Raw genomic sequence first — 6,000 nt, forward strand, 5'->3', positions numbered from 1 at the left:
AATAGGAATAAACTGAGTTTTGAAGACCTCCAGATTTACTGTATTGTTGCTATGTTTTTCCCCTATGTGTTGCCAGAATGATAGTGAGCTCCCCAAAGGATCAGTTCTAGAGTGAATGTCCACTCATCAATTCCCTGCTTTACCTGTAAATTGTTAGAAAACACCACCACTGCTTAAAACTGTCTTGTTGCTGCCTCTTCCTGTAAGAGTAGGAAGATGATGTTTTTGCAAAAAATCAGTGGGAGAGAGCTGGACATTTTCAGATTTTTTTTTGAAGAGGCCTCAATTCCTGGGCCAAATCAGACTCCAACAGGCAAATGTGTCTGCAAGTTTCAAGGCTGGGAGCAGGCGGAGCCATTGCACAGAGCCCATTTTGCAGGGACATAGGCAATAGTGTGTATCTGGCCAGAGAAGTGGATCAGTCTGTCAGCGTGTCCTCAGAATCTGCTCCAATCTTCTGACTTCCTAGAGAAAAGACAGAGATGGTGTCCAAACACCATCCTTCAGGAATAACAATAAAAGCTTCGAGGTGTCTGGAGGAGGAGAATATACAGTGGGTTTACTTCAAGTCAGAGCCAGTTTACAGAATCCTTACTAAGTGAATTCAGGGTGTAGCTCTCCTCTCTGATTTCTTTCTGGGGATGCTCTCTTCTTGGGCACACTGTAGACCACAAAGGTGGCTTTCCCTTCTCACAGGAAAGTCTGAATTCAAGGACTAAGTGTGCATGTCCGGTGCAGAGACTTTCTTCAGACGTTTTGTCTGAAACCCAAGTGTGTTGCTTTTCTTTTTTTAAAGTCACTAAGGTTTGGGAACACAAGCCACCAGCGTATCTAGAAGTCCTGTGTGCCTTTGGCTCCTTTCCTGCTCCCTCCAAGCACCACCGGGACAAGGACAGCTTTATCCTTGCCGTGGGCCAGCAGGAATAAGCACGGAGCTCAGCTTTGCCCTCGATCCTTCCCTACTGGTGCATGTGCTGCCCCGACTGAGCTCGGCAGCCTTGCTGAGGCTGATGGTGAGAAAGAGCAGAGCTCCCCCTTCCCCCTCTCCTGCCTGCACTCTGGCAGAGAATGGAGCGTGGGAGGACCTCACGGCGGATGCTCGGAGACTGCAGCACTCATCATGACTAGTCACTTATAAAAGATGTTAGTGATACTATCACTGATGCTTTATGTGGCTCCTTATATTAATGTCTGGGGTCTCTGAATGAGATCCCATCAGCTCGGCATGAGGGACCGAACAAATCCCGGTGATAGCCACGAGTAATCAATAGTAAATATTAATAATAGCCAGCACACTGATAATAGTAATAAATATTACTGATAACACAGCCTGCCTGAAAATGCTCCTGATAGAGGGAGAGGAGGAGGGGTGCACAAAGGACAGGCAGCCTTGGGGCTAGGAACCAAGAGATGATTCATGCCACCAGGGCTTTGTCTACCAGGCCTCACTGCCCCAGGCCCTGGACCAAATGGAAACAGCAAATTCAATAAATCCCAGCTTTTCCAGCTCCATCCTGCCATCCTCTTCCTGGCCTGCCCAGCACAGCTGTTGGGTAACGCCTTGCTCAGGGACCACACATATCAGCTGGCCTTTGTCTCTCCTGGGGAAAGGAAAGCTCACAGTCTGGATGGGGAGGAAAGAGGAAAAACGGAGGAAGAACTTTTATAAATCATCAGGTTCACAGCAACCTATGAACCAGGACCATACCCAGTAGAAAATAGAAGCAATCTGAGTAAGAGTGAAATGCAGAAATGTTATTTCATAGCATTAACAGCTAAAAGGTTTATTTGTCAATGACTCACTACCAATTTAAAAGCTATCTGTTGACCCCAATTATTTAAAGATTGATTTCTGTGCTAGCATTTCTACAGGCAGGTGGCATGTATTTAAAAGGTACCTCTCAAAAGAATCAAAGTTTGCCTGGCACAGACAAAGGAAACCAGACAAAGAGAAGTTGTGTATTTCAGTGAGTGTGAAAACTGAGGAAAGTGGGAAAATCTGTGGAAATGCTGGCTGAATAAGGGAAAATGAGGGCATGGGGCCTCTCAACTGCAGACTCTGCTATGGGGTTACATGCAAACACTTCCATTATGTTCTTCTTGTGTAAGGACAAGGGAAAGCATTTTCATTCATGAATGGAAATGTTTATGACATTTGTGGTGTAGTGATTTCCCTTGACGATTACCCTTCATACCCCTGGAAATCTACAATTGATATTACGTCCAGTTCTTTCTGTATAATTTCACTTCACCTGCTCTGATTTTTTTTTCCAGTCTATTAAACACCTGAAAAATGCCAAAGCTTTACCTAGAACTTTGCAGTGGGACTATGAATACAACATTTTAACAGCTGAAAACACATGAACTGTTACCCTAAAGACATTCACTAGCATTTAAAGAAAAACCTCATGTTTAACTGTACCACCATATACCAACAAGATTTTAAGCCAAGGCTATTAAAAGCTTTTTTCTCATTCTTTTTAACAAAGCACTTGGTGAAGAAAGCCTCTCTGCCAAGGCTATACTCTGTTTCTTTGACAGTGCCCAATTCCCAGAGCTGACACATTTCTGTGCTGGTTTGGAGGAGACGTATTACTTCAGTGCTTTGGAAATATTCACAATAGCACACAGCTGTTTTTGCTGGAGCTGACTTTCACAACACTGTTAAAACTGTACCAAAAATCCTTGCACAGGATGTAATCAACCTCAAATCTACAGAGAAACATTGGGAAACTGCCTTCAAGTGCCAAGAAAAACAACAGTCATTTACAACGAGCTCTTCCTAATGTCCAGTCAGCTCAACCCAAGTGAAACATGTTTCTCAAAACGAAAGTAGCGCAGAGCAGGGAAGAAAAAGCCCTCGACTTTTTAAATGAATTTTTCTAAATAGAAACACAGAGAGACTCTGACACTGGCAACCACCACTGATCCTTCCTGCCCACTGAAGCTCTATCATCACTCAGTCTGTAAATCCAGTTCTTGAGTGATAAAATGCTTGTTTTCCAACATTTTTCTCTTGCCTCCTTCAGACACTTGGAAGGTTCCTGTCCCTCCAGCGGCAAAGCTGTTATATGTCATGTTTCCTACTCAGGGAGCTTAACCATTATCCAGCTGTTGGAGCCATCCCATTGCCCCAGATTTACGGCTTTTCCCAGGATGTCAGTCCAACCGAATCCCCAGGTGCTCCCAAGAAATGCCTGAGTTGCTTTTCACTTACCCCAGCCGAGGCTCAGCAGTTGTGGGTGATGCAGAATGGAAAAAAGCCCTCATATGATAGTGTCCCTATATTTACCAGAAGGAAAGGAGCTGGGGTGCTTGTCCTTTAAGTGTCTCTAAGGATGGTTTGCATAGCTGGATCTCAGCTTATCTATGCTTTTCTGCTTTTGCTTCCATACATGGATCTGTTCCCAACAGTAACTCCAAGCTGTCGAAAAGAAGCTATCTGGCAGCTTTCAGCTTCATCTGACACGTAAATGAGCACGAATAAATAATTACATTTTCTGCTGTCTCCTTTTATTTTTTTTAATTTGCACCTCAGGACACCTTTTTCTTTTCCTCCTTCTCCCCAGATTAACATTTTGCTATTTTTCCCAAAGTAATTCCTAGGGGGAGGCAAATGACACAGGCAGATTTTCCTTCTCCCCTTCCCGCAGGCTCACATAATTTTATTCTCATAAATATTTTTTTTTTTTCCATTTGCTTTGCTTATAGGTCAGAGTTTTGCATGTTTGTGACTTGGAATCATGTCAAAGCAATATACATCATGTCTGCAGCAAAGGAAGGTTAAAAGTCAAATTTTTGGAGAGAGAGAATACAGCTGAGCCACATGACAGCTCCCAGATTAGCAGCAGTAGCAGGAGTAAGCATTCCTCTGATATTACAGTAGCCACCGTGGGACATGCCTGAAACAATGAAGAGGGAAGCTGCAGTTTAGAAGCCTCCTGCAGATGTATTTATGAGTAAATCACTCCTCGCTCTTTTTGCTATCTTTCTAGGTACTTTCCTACTTCCTAGGTTTCAGTTTCAGAAAGGGCTGATGAAGAACACAAACGGGAGGGAGCCTCGTGGCACAGGTCAGGGAAGAAGTCATATAATTGCCCTTAACTCTGCCCTTTGTAATCTTTGCTGTGCAAATGGAAATGTTAAGGGCTCCAGTGAAAGGGGAGCACTAAACTGATGTCTTTATTACTGTTTGTTGTAGTGGCAGCTGGGAATAAAAGAGATATTGGTGAGCTAATCAATTGCTTCATACTGGGTTCTCTGGATGAAAGAAAACCAGTGAAAGGCATATTTCTGAGGCTGAAGGTAGGTCTCCCTGTTCAGGCCACTTGCATGGAAAATGGCATCCTCAAACGTAGTGGCTTTGATTCATTGCAGGAGATGGAAATTCCTTGTAGATTCCCACACACCAAGTCATTGACCTTGACTGTTTGAGATTTTTCCTAGACATCTGTTGAGCACTAGGCACAAGAAAAGTTTTTAAAAGAGCTCACCAGCTCCACCTTTACAATTAATGATAAACTACATTTTCTATGTCACAAATTGCCCGGGTAGAAATGCTGCTTCAAGTGGCCTATTTGACTCCTGCTGTTTGCTGTCTCAGAAATCGGAGGGGATACGTGTGGGAGTGTGTGTATAAATGGGGGTCTGGGGAGATTTCCAGCATCTCCCCAGCATCCAGAACCAACAGCCTCCCTGAGAGCGCATCCCAGAGCAAGCTGAAGGCCCATGGAAGCATGCAACAGGCAGCAAAAGGAGTGTCTTGGAAAAGATGGGTATTTATGAAGGGGACCCTCCAGTTCTCGTTACACCGGCCAAAGGGTTGTACAGTGTACAACCCCCTGTTGTTTGGGGTGGTGGAGAGGAATGGCATGAGAAAAATTCCTCCTGGAAATCTGTCCTGAAGTTTCTCCAGCCTTTCAAGAGCAGGAGCCAAGCTCATCCTAGGAAGGTGCTTGAACAGGAATATCACCATTGCATGTAAGACACGCCTGGTGACTCAGGAGGTCTATGCTCCAATGCAAATGAGAACATGATTCAGCAAAGTGTTGAAATTCCTGCTTAATTTTAAATATTGAATAATACTTTTGACTCCCCGGGGGTTATTCATGTGATTTTCATTCTGTGCTTTACTAGGTTGCCCAGATATGGACATGAATCTGCCATGAAGCAGCATGAAAAACAAACAAGATTTGGCACTCACATATGAGTGTATTTGCATGTCTTGACTTTAGGTATTGCTCCTAGGAGGTCTTAGGGCCAACAAAAATGGGCTAAGATAAGAAAGACTCAATTCATTTTAAGTGTCCTCCTTTCCTTGAGGGAAATGTTGAAAACCACAGGTGTCTGTGGATTTCAATACCAAAGAAAAACCTCGGTGGCTTTGAGAATATCGTGACAAAGCCGCACTCGGAATTTCGGTAGCTACAAGGACAAGAGAGTAGGCTGTTTTCTGGCTTTGATCTGCCTTTTGGCACAGTGGCCATGCGTCACCCTCTAGATGGGTGACACCGCCCTCTTTAAACTCTGCTCCCCACACAGAGCTGCCAAAGAGCTTCTCAGATTTTCCATCGAGAGGTTTTTCCATTCTTCCCTGCTGGGAGAGGTGGAGTTTGTGTCAGGGTGGTGATAAGGTGAAAGGCATTTTCCTAGAGCAAAAGAAAGAGCAGACAGCAGTGTTGCCAAGCACCGAGTGGGCACAGGGGGATGGAAATAAAGTACCTTTGGCCTTCGTGCCCACTGACTTCTCTCCTCCTCCCCAAAACAAGCAGAACAGGAGGATGAAGTCCATCTTTGGTGGTGAGACATGTAGGGGACATCAGCAGCTCTGACATGCTTGGAACCAGCTGGACTTGCAGGAGTGCTGCTGAATGCAGGGCTGGGATCAGGACCTGTGTCTGTGCCAGGTGAGGGTGGGGGGGCTTCATGTGCTGAAGCCTGGTCCCCCCAGGGATCTCCCCAACACCTGAGTCCCCTCCCAGAGCTGTACACCTTCCCAGG

At 44.9% G+C, this 6,000-nt stretch overlaps 1 protein-coding gene across 1 annotated transcript in view; it reads right to left on the minus strand.

Annotated features, from left to right (window-relative positions):
- SLC8A1 (solute carrier family 8 member A1) overlaps positions 1-3,309 on the minus strand; it is a 138,006-nt gene extending 134,697 nt beyond the window's left edge. Inside the window, exon 1 of the mRNA XM_032103452.1 lies at positions 3,218-3,309. The gene's annotated coding sequence lies outside the window, so the exon portion shown is untranslated. The remainder of the gene's footprint in view (positions 1-3,217) is intronic.
- Positions 3,310-6,000: the final 2,691 nt, after the last annotated feature.

This window comes from Corvus moneduloides, chromosome 3, assembly GCF_009650955.1.
Source record: "Corvus moneduloides isolate bCorMon1 chromosome 3, bCorMon1.pri, whole genome shotgun sequence".
Classification (NCBI taxonomy): Eukaryota; Metazoa; Chordata; class Aves; order Passeriformes; family Corvidae; genus Corvus; species Corvus moneduloides.